The following is a 15,069-nucleotide window of genomic DNA, read 5'->3' on the forward strand; positions in this document are numbered from 1 at the left end:
TCAACCACGTAATCCCACACACACACACGAGGTTCTGCCTCATGAGGACCAGGTTCTGGACAGTCACACACACACATTCTGGTCCAGCATATTCAGTGAGGACACTCAAAGACAGAACACATTCCCTTGGACCTAATCTTAAAACCAGATCTTAATCCTCAAAAACACACACACACAGACACACACAGACAGACACACACACACACACACAGACACACACACACAGACACACACACACACACAGTGACGTCAGCCTCAGCATTATCAGGTCGTCTCAGTCTATTTTCACACACACTGAAATATTCACTTCCCTCAGTCACAGAGCGACCAAACGCCAACAAGGTGACGTGGACGTGAACAGGAGCTCCCTGAGATCACACTACTGTTTATTTTTTCACCTGACGGTGAAGGAGGGAGGGAGGGAGGGAAGGAGAGAGGGAGAGAGGGAGAGAGGGAGAGAGGGAGGAACCATGACTCTCCTCCTCCTCAGTCTCTCTGCCTCTTTACACCCACACATCACATTTTCTGCCCTGTCATGCTCTGTGGCACAGCAACCACAAACTGAATGAGTCACATCACTGCTCTTTGAATTCTGTTACCTGAAGAAAACCACTCACTCACTCACTCACTCCCACACCAAAGCCCACAGAGAAAAGCAGTGATTTAACATGACAGCACACAGTGACTGTGATGTTGGTGTTGATCCACTGCTGCCTCCATCACTATGTTCTATTGTGTTATTTGATCAATGCAGCTTTTGAAAATCTTCATTCAGATTGACCTCAGTGACACAGAGTGACCACACGAGGCAGCAGAGGACCAGCAGCTCCTGTGTCCCCGCAGCTAAAATCACTGGTTTTCTCTGTGGGCTTTGGTGTGGGAGAGTGAGTGGTTTACAAAAGTCTGTCTCACAGTGAGACAAAGACGTGAACATGATTTTAAAGACAGCATTGACTTAAACTCACGTAGATTTTCTGACATGAGTTTGTCCTTGTTTTCCTTGGAGACCTCGTTCCTACTTCAGTTTGAGTCGATGATAAATCAAATGAACAGAGTCAGAGTCAGTGACATAACGCGGCCACGTTGACAAACACGTGAGTCCAACGTCGACCAAAAGAAAGGATGAGTCACCGTCCCCGCTGACGCGTCCTCTCACCGCGCCATGATTTGTCCACTGTTTTCTGTCTGTTTCTCAGCAGACGCAGGACGGACGCGGGGGCTCGCCGTGAAAGACCCCGGCGTCGCCGTCTGTCCTCGCTCTGCTTCACTGCTTCTCCTGTTCAAACATGCAGACGTGAAGGTCACACACACACACACACACACACGCGTGCATGTGTGTGTGTGTGCGTGAGCCGCTTTAATGCGAGGCCGATGGAGTCATCGCTAATCTATGAAGTCTAAACAGATATCTGAGTAGTAGAAGAGGAGGGGAAGCGTCTCTGTTCACTGGCTGTGAGCCTTTTTCTTTCCTCATGACAACAAATCCTCAACCTGGAAACACACACACACACACACACATCCCAGAGCACCTGCGTTCACATGTTGTTTTTCTCAGAACTCTTTCTTCTCCCAGAGCTGCAGCGTTTGGCCCTAAAGTTCACTCTGAATAAGCTGCTAGAAATCGATATGGCAGCTCGAGTCGCAGCTCGAGTCGCAGCACGAGTCGCAGGGTTTGATTCATCTGCTCCAACCGCACAGTTTAGAGTTTGCAGGTCCGGCGTGTTTTCCCCGTCAGCGGCGGGGAACTTTGATGTCGTGGAGATGAACGGCGCGGCCTCTGTGTTGCAGCGATGCTGCTGGATGTTCTGAAGTGTGTCTTTGATGAGGAGCTGACACACAGTGAGCTCTGACGTCACTGAGCGCGCCGCCATCGTGGGAGAACCAGCGTGAAGCGCCAACACTTTCCCTCACAGAGACGCACACAAGAACCCACTTATAGAATCTGCATCAGTTTACAGAGCATGTTCACGTCTTTGTCTCACTGTCAGACAGACTTTTATAAACCACTCACTCTCCCACACCAAACCTCACAGAGAACACCAGTGATTTTAGCTGCTGGGACACAGGAGCTGCTGGTCCTCTGCTGCCTCGTGTGGTCACTTTGTGTCACTGAGGTCAATCTGAACAAAGTTTATTTCATGAGACATTTGAAGTCAGTGATGGAGGCAGCAGTGGATCTACAGCTCCTGTGTGTGTGTGTGTGATGTTAAAATCCCTGATTTTCTCTCTGGACTTTGGTGTGGGAGAGTGAGTGGTTTACTAACTTCAGTTTCCTGTCTCACAGTGAGATAAAGACGTGATCATGTGACGTAGATACTGTTTCACGAATGTCACGTTGGGACTTTGCTGTGGAAACAAGGAAAGCTGTTATTTTGAAAAGGTTTAAATGATGCAGACAGTGTTGACACTGAGCCTCGTTCAAACATGAACAAACCAGCGCATGAAGACCACGTTAAATACGACTCCTGTGACCACATGAGAGCAGATCTGGCTTCACTTAGGTTTTGTGACGTTGTGTTGAATGTTTTTTATCGAGCGACTCAACAGATGTGTCTCATGTCTGTGTTTGTGTTGATGTAGCTCACTAATGTGGACACATTTGTCCTCAAGACACAGCTGAACGTGGTTTTTGTGATCACAGATTGTCTTCATGATATCAGAACTCTCCCTGGACCATCTTTTTCTTTTTTCTTTGTTTGTAAATATGGCATCATTTCAAGGAATGTCTTCATACACAAAATCACCAAAAACAAGCACTCTAAAAACTGCCGTACATATGCCCGGCCTGTGTGTGGCGCTGTAACACCACCACACCCATGAACCACAAATGGTAAAGAGATGGACGATGGTGGGCGTCGGTGGACGACCGTGAAAGGCGGTGGGCGATGGTGGGCGACTGTGGACGACCAGGGGAGTCGGTGGGCGATGGTGGACGCTCGTGGACGACCGTGGCCGACGGTGGGTGACACTGGACGACCGTGGGCGTCGTTGGACGACCGTGGGCGACTGTGGACGATGTTTCTTATGACATGCAGAAGTTGAAGTTCCACGTCTTTGTGGAAACCAAACGCTTGCTTTATAGATGTAACGTATCGGTCGTATACATGAAATTGAAAGCACGGATGTTTTTTTTCACTTTGGCACTGGTTTTCCAAAAATAGCGTTGTACGGCTCCCTGGACGCCAGTTTGATGTGAATAAAAAGCTGCGACGATAAAAAGGTTTGCAGATTTTCTTAATCCTGTTCTCGTGTGTACCGACCCTTAGAGTCCGCCGACGTCTCAGGAGACCCGTAAATAAAACCTTACACAGAAGCCTGTGGAGTTCTCTCAGTCTGGTCTTCCTCACTTCATCTCCTCTCAAACAGCACGTGTGCAGAGATGAAGGTTGTTTTTTACTGATCTCCTTCATTCCACTGATTCCTCAGTGCCTTTGGGCCTGGCACAGACAGCCGGGTTCGAGCCCTCTTCACAGGGTCAGTCACTGCCCCGGGTGCACATGGGGAAACACTTATCTGCCGTTCCACATCTCTCTCTCTCTCTTTATCCACAGATGCTCATTCCTCATGCAGTATCACGCTCACGACAGTGTGTGTGTCCGAGCGTCCGCGGGTGTTAAGATCGTTAACTGCGCGGCGGTTTGGACGCGGCGCGTCCTCGCCGTCATACGAGACGCTGCAGCGACTCTTTGATTCGCGTTTTTATTATTCCAGCGCTGGACATTCTCAGCGCGGCGAAGCGTTCTCGTCGTTGAACTCCAGAGTCAGACCTGCTACGCTCATCACGCATCAGTTGTCTTTGGCAGCTGCTGCTTTACCTGGTCAAGAACAGAGAACGTTATTCTACACCGGCTGTAAATTATAACCACGGGACTATTTATTGGAGACTCTTGGCTGCTGGTGGAGAATGTTTGAGGCTAACATCGCGCTCAGTCTCCCACAGTCACACAACTCTCTGGCCATTTTTCCCCCCATCCTTCAATCCTTTATCTATCCACCATTAAATCTTCAAGGTTGATGGTTGGGGGTGGAGTCTACCTCAGCTGACATTTGGCGTGAGGTCATCAATCCATCACAGGCCAATTAACAGAGTCACAGAGTCTACAGTTAACCTAAACCCAGTATCTACATGTTACGACTAGTTACCATGTTGAGTTTGTCCAATCAGGTTTGAGAAAGCTTTGGTTGACCCCTGGTCCGTCTTTGATGTCTCACCCACATTCACCCATTCACACGCTGCTGGCACAGCCGTCAAGAGCAACATGGGGTTAAGTGTCTTCCTCAAGGACACATCGACATGAAGACTGGAATCAAACCCAGAACCGTCCAATTCAAAAGACAACCAATAAATTAGCCTCTGATGCCAAATATCAGTATTCCTGGGTTAATCTCATCAGGCAGTAACAATTAATTAAACAGCCACCAGGGGGCGACTTTATTTAGTTAGGAAGACTTAATGGTGTAGGTTTTAGCACTCTCGCCTTGCAGGTTCGAGCCCCGGTTGAAACAAGGGCCTTTCTGCATGGAGTTTGCATGTTCTCCCCGTGTGTGCGTGGGTTCTCTCCGGGTTCTCCGGCTTCCTCCCACAGTCCAAAAACATGCAATTTCGGTTGCAGAGGACACCTTTGACCTTCTGGTTTCAAAGACATGGAGCAAATCTGGAGGCTCCAAAACCCAGACTACATTAATATTTAACATATTTACAGTCCAACAATGTTGAAATTTAAAGACCACACCCTAAACCTAGCGTTTGCTTCATCTCCATCACCAGTTATCTGCATTAGAATGCAGATAATCTCTGATCTGTCCTGAGGACGGATTACATTCATACAGGCAGCTCAGGAATGTGGACACATTTGTCCTCAAACCATCTCTGAATGTAGTTTTCATGATTGGATTTGAGGACACATTGGCGATCTGGAATGATCGGATCACTGCGGCGCGTTCCAGGTGTGAACCGAGGACATTCCAGCAGACTTTGGTAGCTCGAGGATTAGGGCGACCTGGAGCTCCTTCATCAAACCCGACTGGAGAAAGCTGGATTTGTTGAACCGAGTTGAGGATTTCCAGCTGAGGTGTCACTTTGTGACTCATCCACTTAATCCTCCACTTGAGGGTTGTAGGGGGAGCTGGAACCGATCCCAAACCCCAGTCCATCGCAAGGCCAACATAGAGACAAACAACCGTTCACTTTCACCTTCACACCTACCGTCAATTAACCTCTGCATGTTTGACTGTGGGAGGAACCCGGAGAACCCATACTGAAAGACCCTTGGCCGACCCGGTATCCGAATCCCTGACCTTCTTGCTGTGAGGCAACAATGTGACCCTGCCCTCCTAATCCAGCTCTGATGAGGAGATTTGACTCCTGCCACATCATCAGGTCTTTGCCCTACAGCTGAGGTGGGACAGCATGAGGTCACGCGCCGCGCTGCGGTCACCGGCCAACGTAACGACGCCGCAACACGATCCCACATCTAACCACTCAGTGTGACCGGCCACGGGGTGGATCAGGGGTCCAGAACACTGACTCAGCAGTGACTCTGCACCACGATGGAGGAGAATCCAGAAGGAGTGGGTGAGTGAGGAGTTTACGATGTTCTTAAAAGAGTCAGCAGCTGTCACGCAGAAACAACGTTATCAGGGTGTTTACTGCCATTCGGTTACAGGCCGTCGGAGGAGGAGAGGTTTTATAAGTTGTCAGACATTTGCTTTTTGTCATCTCCGTGTTTCCTCCTCCTCCTCCTCTTCCTCCTCCTCCTCCTCGTCCTCCTGCTGATCCATATATCTTCAGCCTTCAGGGCCTCTCTCTCTCACCCCACCCTTCTCTCTCTCCCTCACATATGGGATTCACATTTGGCCGCGGCCGGCGTTTTTCTTAATGTGATATTATGATACATTATCTGAGGCCGTCTTTACTCGCTGTCACCGCCTCTGCTGAGCGGGGAGCCGGGGACGGGTGTCCACGGGTGTGGACACACCCGGGTGTCCACGGGTGTCCACGGGTGTCCGCGGGTGTCCAGGTGAATTATGACCTCTGAATGTGACGCTGTGATGGTTTACAGCCTCAAAGTGTCATCAAAACACAAACACTCACTCTGTGTGTGTGTGTGTGTGTGTGTGTGTGTGTGTGTGAGGGAACAGAAGGTGAGAAATGTGGGGTCACTGCAGGTCTCTCAGGTAATTGTGCTTCTTAAACTTTTGACCCACTAAGTCTAAGTGTTGCTGCAGCCTGTTCCACTTATTTCCCCCGAGAGTTTTCACTCTGCATACCAGTGTGTGTGTGTGTGTGTGCGTGTTCTTGTCCGTGTCACCTCTTGAGGACCTCCTCTGTCATAAACACTGACAGCACAATTAGGTGGAAAATATCGAGTTGTTAAACATTTTACAACTAGATTTCAAAGTCATTCACTGTCTCCGCCCACCCCCGCTCTGTGGCTGTATACACACAAATGCTCCCTCATACGTTGGCCAAACACGACGACGTTTAAGAAAACAAGTTTTTCTCCGTGACGTGAATTTGCAGTTTGTCCAGAAAACTCTCATCTGTGATTATACAGAGAGTTTTCTTTTTACGTCATTTAAACTTTAGACTTTAAACCGCGTGAATAAATAAACACACGTGAGCTCACACACGCGGACGCCCGGGTGTCGAGTGTCGGCGATGACATCATCACGACTCTGAAGTTTCAGCGTTAACACAAACGAGCACTTGACTGATTCACTTCTTTCTGCTCATTTTAGTCTGGTGATTAATAACTGGGTTGTTTTGTGTTGTTGAGATTCATGATGGGAAATGTTCTCTTTAGAAACTGAGGATTCATCCCACAGGGAGAGGAGGATGATGATGATGACGACGATGACCACGAAGATGAAGATGATGATGATGAAGATGATGATGAGGACGTCCAGTGTTGGACAGAGTGTGCAGGTGAAGGACGACCACGTTCACACCAACAAGAACAACAGCAGACCCAGGAAAGGTGAGAGACTTAACCACACACACACACACACACACACACACACACACACACACACATCTGCTCCTACACACACACACACACACACACACACCCCTGGAGAGGGTGTCAGAGGTCACATGGGCCAGTTGTTTTTAAATAAACCAAATCTGCTAACAGTTTTATAACCTGCACCTCGTAAAACTCACTCAGGCTTTTGGTCTCTCTCTCTCTCTCTGTCTCTCTGTCTCTCTCTCTCTCTCTCTCTCTCTCTCTGTCTCTCTGTCTCTCTCTCTCTCTCTCTCTCTCTCTTTCTCTGTCTCTCTCTGTGTCTCTCTGTCCTCGTCCTGAGCTGGAATTCCCATTTGCCGCTGTGGAGCGTGTCGGTGTGTCAGCTGGTGCGTGTGTGTGTGTGTGCGTGTGTGTGTGTGCGTGTGTGTGTGTGTGTGTGTGCGTGTGTGTGTGTGTGTGTGTGTGTGTGTGAAAGGGCGTATGATATACGATTGCTGTGTCATGATCCACATGTGACCAGCGTCCTCACACACAGAGCATCTCGGCTGCTCCTCCTCCTCCTGCTGAAGGAGGAGAAGAAGAAGTGAGAGAGATGGAGAGGGAGGGAGGAGAGAGGGAGAGAGAGGGAGAGGAGAGAGGGAGGAGAGAGGGAGAGAGAGGGAGAGGAGAGAACAGAGCTCAGACTATCAGAGAGAGAGAGAGAGAGAGGAGCTGAGTGGCAAACAATAGTTGAAGAACAAATCCAGGTCTGTGTGGACGTCTGCTGTCCCTCTGCTCAAGGTAAGACCACCGCTGTGTGAGGAGGAGGACGAGGAGGAGGAGGAGGAGGAGGAGGAGGAAGGTCAGAGCTCAGGAGCAACATTTAGATTTACAGTTATACATTTTAACAGCTTCTTGTCTGTGTTTGTTTGTGTGTGTGTGTGTGTGTGTGTGTGTGTGTGAGGGGAGCATGACTCAGCATTTTCACTGACAATCTTCATATATTTAATAATGTACATTTATATTTATTATATTTCTTTTCCACTGGAACCTGAATTATCAAAGAGATTAATATAAACTTTATATCCAACCTAATCTAATCTAATCTAATCTAATATCTAATATCTAATCTCGGCACAATATTGGATTTCAAAGGTAATCTCTGATATAAAAAAATTATAAAGAGGCTGAATCAGCTGCTGTTGCTCTCTATAACTGTATAACTATATCTATATATATCTATATAGATATAGTTATATATCTGATAAAGCATAAATAGAATCAATAAAACACCTTGTACTCAAACATGTGCATTAAATAATTGTGACATTAAATAAACTTGTTTGTCGTAATAGAACAAATGTAAATGTATTAAATATCTGCAGCTTATATATATGTATATATATATATATAAGTATAAGTATATATATATGTGTATATACGAGAAAAAGTATTGTGTGTGTGTGTGTATATAAATATATACACACACACACAATACTACACACACTGTTTCTTTCATCTTTTATAGCAAGAGTCTCAAACCCGCGGCTTGTGGACCACATGTGGCCCACCATTTAATATCAAGTTAAAATGAGTTATTTCTGTTTTATTTTTCCTTTACAGATTAATTTGGCCTCATAAATATGTTTAACAAACACTTTTATTTTGAAATTTCTGTGACATATTGTCACAAATATCGTGATTTCATTTTCAGCCCTCGTGGCTTTTACTGCCCCCTGCTGACCACACAGATACATTCACCTGAAAAACAAAACTATAATAGTTATAATGTGACGTCTAATCCAGTGATTAGGCTTAAAGATTATGATTAAGATTAAGATTATGATGGAATATTTGATCAGTAACATAGAAAATAAATTGATTATTGCACCTTCAATATTCTCAAACTGCTACATGGATTTAATTTAAATGTTTCCACACGAGCTTTGAATTTAAAAGGTTAGTTTTTATCAGTGCCCGTGAGCGCCCCCTGTGACTCTGCGATATCTACGTCACATGATCACGTCTTTATCTCACTGTTACACAGACGTTTGTAAACCACTCACTCTCACACACCAAACACGTGAGGAGTTCAGGCTCCTGCTTGTACTGCAGGTATTCTCCACTCTGCTCCAGTCCACAATCTGCAAGTGGTTGTGATTAGGACTGTGTGTGTGTGTGTGTCTGTGTGTGTGTGTGTGTGTGTGACATGATGAGTAATCTGAGGAAACATGTTTGTGTTGGCACCGCTGGAAACGCTAATCAGGCACTGACAGCATCAAGGCTGCACGGGTAATAGAGCTAACACACACACACACACACGCACACGCACACACTGTGTGTGTCTGTGTGTCTGTGTGTGTGTGTGTGTGTGTGTGTGAGAGAGAGAGGAGGTGTTTAAATGATAAATGAAGTGACTATAAAAGAAGATGATGATGGTGATGATGATGAGAGCAGGAAGAGGAAGCTGGGGGAAGAAAAAGATCCAGGTGGGAGGAAAAGCATCTGAGAAAGTGACGAGAAGAGTGAGGAGGAGAGGAGGAGAGGAGGAGAGGAGGAGAGGAGGTGACAGAGTGAAACTGAGATATGTGTGTGTGTGTGTGTGTGAGTGAGAGTGTGATGATGCAAACATCCCTCCAAGCCTCCTGTCTCGCTCTCTGTCTCTCTCTGTCTCTCTCTCCACTGTCAGTGACACCTCTGTGCAAACAAATAATGAAAAAAAATCACCTTTAAAGGGATAGTTCAGATTTTTGTGCTGTGCTCTCATCGCTTATAAAATCTGTTTCATTGCATTGTCCCTTTAAAATAACAGCATGTGAGGAACACACACACACACACACAAGTCAGTGTGTTACAAACACTGTGAGACAGATTTTTCCAACAGGAAACTAAAGTTTGTAAACCACTCACTCTCCCACACCAAAGCCCACAGAAAAAAACAGTGATTTTAACTGCAGGGACACAGGAGCTGCTGGTCCTCTGCTGCCTCGTGTGGTCACTTTGTGTCACTGAGGTTAATCTGAATGTAAGATTTCAAATGCAGAATTTTACAAAATTAGAACTTAGTGATGGAGGCAGCAGTGGATCAACAACTCCTGTGTGTGTGTGTGTTAAAATCACTGATTTTCTCTGTGGGCTTTGGTGTGGGAGAGTGAGTGGTTTACAAATCTTTTGTTAAAACAAAAAAAAACTTGAAGGGTCCCTTTAAACTGCTGGGGTAAGAAGAAGGTGATGATGAGGAGGAGGAGGAGGAGGAGGAGGAGGAGGTGTGTTTGAAAGATCGCACATTCCATCAGGTGAAGATAGACGGCAACGTTCTGCCAGAGAAGTGCGTGGTCGGTTCAGAATCTAATGTTTCATATTCACACACACACGCACACTGCATGTGTGTGTGTGTTTATTTGGACAGTGTTGAAGCTCTGATCGGCAGATCACTGTGTTTCACCACCACACGACACACACACACACACACAGAAAACCTGCTCCACTGTGATAAAACAAACACACCCATGTCAGCTGGCCCCGAAAGAGGGGACGACTGATGTGGTTTCAGGACTTTATCGTTGCTTCCCCTTTGTGTCTCCACGGTTTCTGAGAAGACCAAATTGTAAAGCTAACATGAGCTTAGCCGCGGCTCACACGCTGAGCTGTGATTGGCCGAACACGTCGCTCAAATCCACGCTGTTTGTATTATCTTCACTGGTGGGGGGATATATTTAGTGAGGAGCTTAGCTTTTAGGAGGCTGGCACACTGTGTGTATGTGTGTGTGGGGGGGGGGGACAAAAGAGAGAGAGAGAGAGAGAGAGAGAGAGAGAGAGGGGAAGAGCAGGTGTTTGTGTGTGTGTGTGTGTGTGTTTGTTTCAGGAGCTGGCGTCAGTTCAGTGGCGAAGCTTGGCACTCTGCATGCCAGCACTGTGTGTGTGTGTGTAGGACAGGTCCATGGGTGTGCCCCCCCTTGTTCCAGTCAGGAATCTGCCCTTTAGTTTATTAAAAGCTGGTGAAACAATGGAGGGAGGTGAGTTAGAGGAGGAGTGGAGGGTGAATCATGACATCAACTGTGGGCAAAGTGAAGCTGTTTGGGTGTTTGGGAGTTTTGGGAGCCTTGAGGTGTTGGGGTGTTGACGGTCTTGAGGGTTTGGGGAGTCTTGGGATTTTGAGGGTATTGAGATTTTTGGGAATCTTATGTTGAGATTTTGGGTAGTCTTGGGGTGTTGAGGATTTTGGGTGTCTTGAGGTGTTGAAATTTTGGGTGTCTTGGGGTTTTGAGGTGTTGAGGATTTTGGGTGTCTTGAGGTGTTGAGATTTTGGGTGTCTTGAGGTGTTGAGATTTTGGGTGTCTTGGGGTTTTGAGGTGTTGAGGATTTTGGGTGTCTTGAGGTGTTGAGATTTTGGGTGTCTTGGGGTTTTGAGGTGTTGAGGATTTTGGGTGTCTTGAGGTGTTGAGATTTTGGGTGTCTTGAGGTGTTGAGATTTTGGGTGTCTTGGGGTGTTGAGGATTTTGGGTGTCTTGAGGTTTTTGAGGTGTTGAGGATTTTGGATGTCTTGAGGTTTTGAGGGTTGCGGGAGCTCTGACCCAAATCTTCAGGCATTCACTCAACTGTACGCGGTTAGTGCAGCTCATACCACTTTCTATATGCAAGGCCTTTTATCCCTCCAGGATTCTACCTGTCATTCATACACTCCCCCTCCTCCCCCTCCTCCCCCTCCTCCTGCACTGTCCCATCCTGCACCTGTCATCAGTGAGTGTGTGAGTGGGGGAGGGTCAGTGACTCCCGGTGCCACCCTCTCCTGGACAACAAATGTGTACTCAGCTGCCAGTTTGACAAAGCAGAGGATTTTACCTCAGTCTGAACCATCAGTGTGTGTGTGTGTGTGTGTATGTGAACAAAAACCCATAAGTGAGGTGGGCAGAGGATATTTGTACATATATATATATATATCCTCGTCCTCGTCCCCCACTGTGAAGACTGAGGAGTTCTGTCACACCACATATGGTTTCAACAGTCGGAGGTTTTTTGTTGTTGTTGTTTCCTCTTGAACAAAAGTCGCGTTGTTATTCTTTATTTGCGCCTCAACCTCGTTTGGCTTTGTTACAGTTTCAGTGCATTTTTGTTTCTCAGAAGAAGAAAAAGAAGAAAAGTGCAGGGAAAACTCTGACATGAGATCTGTTTTTAAATGTAGTTTATAAGACCTTTGGTCTGTATTTGATTTGACAGGATTAGTGTGACGAGGGTATTTCGACCCTTGTTCATTCATTGATTTGATTCACTCACTAAATGTAAAATCGTGGATTCACACAGACTCGTTCAGGACCAAGAATTGGTTGCAGGAGCTTTATTTTGAAATTTGCTCATCCCTTGAAAAAAGGCTGGTTCACTTAGATAATATCAGGTTTTACAAAATTTGGAAAAAAAAAAGATAAATTATTCACAGATTTGCTCTCGTCAGGAAGTTAGGAAAACATTGGGTTAAATTGCTGAAAGCCATGAAATGAGATTTCATACAGTCAGAGATAAATATAAGTTTCACATCAGGCTCAAATCCAACGGAGACGCCAAGTTTTTATTGATTGCTTAACTTGAGGAACTGGAGTGGAAATATTTGAACCTGAGCAAAAATATTACACAAGATTGTGTTCTTTCGATTCCTCGGACGTCGCAAAACGAGCAAAAATGTTACAGGAAACTGTTGTTTACACTTTACTTTGTGGTAATAATGCTGGATTTAATGATGTAAGATAAGATAATACTTTACTGATAATCCAAAGACAGTAAAGGTAATAAAGAATAAAGATGCATTTTCATACATCCATGAATGTACAATATAGAAGATAATCACCATTGAGATTATTTAAAATAGAACAGACTTAATTCACCAGACTATATACAGTATAAGGTTAATATACTAGGATTACACCTTTCATTAACTTAATAATGAAATATGAAAACACATTGTTAGGAAGAAATTGTATTCAATATTTGTTGTTGAAGAAATTGGAAACCTACTAATTATTTGCATTAACAATTATTTATTGACAGTGTTCCATGATTTGGTTGATTATTAGCATTTTCTCACATGCTTTTATTTACAAAAAGTAAATTAAAAGTCATTTGGCATTTGTCATTTGGTTGTTTGTCAGGGGTGAATGTGGATTATTTTGTGGTTTTATGAGATTAGATTTTTTTGGTCTGAAACTCTGAGTGTGTAATGCACCAAATTTGATTTGCTCTATGACACATGATCCGTCTTTTAATGAGCAGTAAATGCAGATGTACAGATATACGTCTCCACACTTAATGTGTGTGTGTTTACGTGTCCTACATCAACCTGAGGCTAAATTATTATTAAAGTTCAAACCTGTTTTAAATCAAATTGAGCCCACGGACAGACCGGTGTGCTCATCGTGCCAAAGTCCAACAACTTTTCATTTTAACCTCATACAAATAAAGTTATAAAAAAAACGTCTATACCTGCTTTAGCTTCACATGTGGCTGTTAGCATGTAGTAGTAGCCAATCATTTCCTACATTACATTGAGGGCTACAATTCATGCTAAATTACTAGCATATCCACTGTGTGATAGATGTGGAAGGTTTATAAGCTATCACTAACCTAGACTAATGGCTAATTTAGCTACCTGACACTGCTTTCCTGCCTTATTTGACGCTAATGGAAGCTGTTAGCATGTACGTTGCGACATTAGATTGTGGGGTTTTACCACATTTATGTGTCATGTTTCCCATATAATGTAGAAGATCTATAAGATAGTGGTAACCTGGACTAAGCTAAATGAGTTTGTTAACACAGCATTTCTGACTTCAAATATAGCTGATAGCATGTCTAGCTAACAGTAAACATTCATTTTGTTACGATATGTTTAAGACTAGCATACTTGCTGTGTAGTGTGTTCCATACAATGAGGACGCTCATTTATCTCGTTAACACTGTCTAGCTAACTATCAACAGTCGTAGTTATTTTCCATACAATGTGGAAGATTTAGAAGCTATTGGTAACTTGAATTTGGCTAATTTAGCTCGCTAACACTGTGTTTCTTTGTCTTGAATTTAAATGTAACTGTTAGCATGTCCTGCTAACTGTAACCATTCACTGCTACATTAGTTTGCGGGTTCCACCATTTGTTTAGGACACTGTCGAAGATTAGCTATTGTTGACCTGTATGTTATTGCTAATCCAGATTTAGCTAGTGCAGCTATTTTAATTATTTACATATTGTTGTTGTTGTTGTTGTCGTTGTTTTGACTGAAAGATTCCTTGTCCTCATCTCTTGTTTTGTCGCCACGCGTCTCCACAAACATGAATTCCACATAAAATGCGAGGTTTTATCAGATTTAGCAGCCGAGCGTCTCGTGTGAATGATGTAAACGTGGGAGACTCAGCGCCGTCACCGTTCATTTATCCTTTTGTCTTCCATGTGGAAAGCATCAGCTGTAGCTCACTCCTTTAACACGTTTACAGCCGTCAAGAGCACGTTACGATCCCGTTTTACAAGAGTCCTTTTCTTTATAGCTCATCATCTGGGAACGTTAAACAGTCGAGGTAACATATTGTTAGTGTCAGCTGACTTCAGTGAACCCCGACATTAGATCTGATCTTCATTTTTGTACCAACGTTGAGTTGAAAATACAGAGTTGTTATTATTCCTGAGCAAAGTCAGAGATGTAACTGGAACCAGAATGAGTGTTGGGTGCAGTTCTTGTTGAATCTATTGTTCCAGGGTATTTTATTATGTTACAACGTCCACTCCAACTTTCTCTCCTGCAAACGTGAAGCCGTTACTCCCACTAACACTTGGCAAGATGGTGACAGTGAATTCAGGATGTGTCTTTTTCTTCTCACTCCCCGTTCGTCTTAGTTAGAATGAAATATGGAAACTGTGGAGTGTCTGTTTTCTACTGTTCTCCTCAGGTCTGGACCAGGATTTCGCTGTCGCTCATTCTGGTCCCGGTCTCTCTCTCGAAAGCCTCGCCCGTGACCTCGCTCCACCGTCTGACAGAGATAAGGTGGTTTTGGCTTCCAGCAAAAAAAAAAATCCCTTGTGTCACCGAGTGGAAAATGTGAGGATCTGAGTCGTGAGGGTTTTACGTGATGAGAAGTTTCTGT

Source organism: Solea solea, chromosome 2 (genome assembly GCF_958295425.1).
Source record: "Solea solea chromosome 2, fSolSol10.1, whole genome shotgun sequence".
NCBI lineage: Eukaryota > Metazoa > Chordata > Actinopteri > Pleuronectiformes > Soleidae > Solea > Solea solea.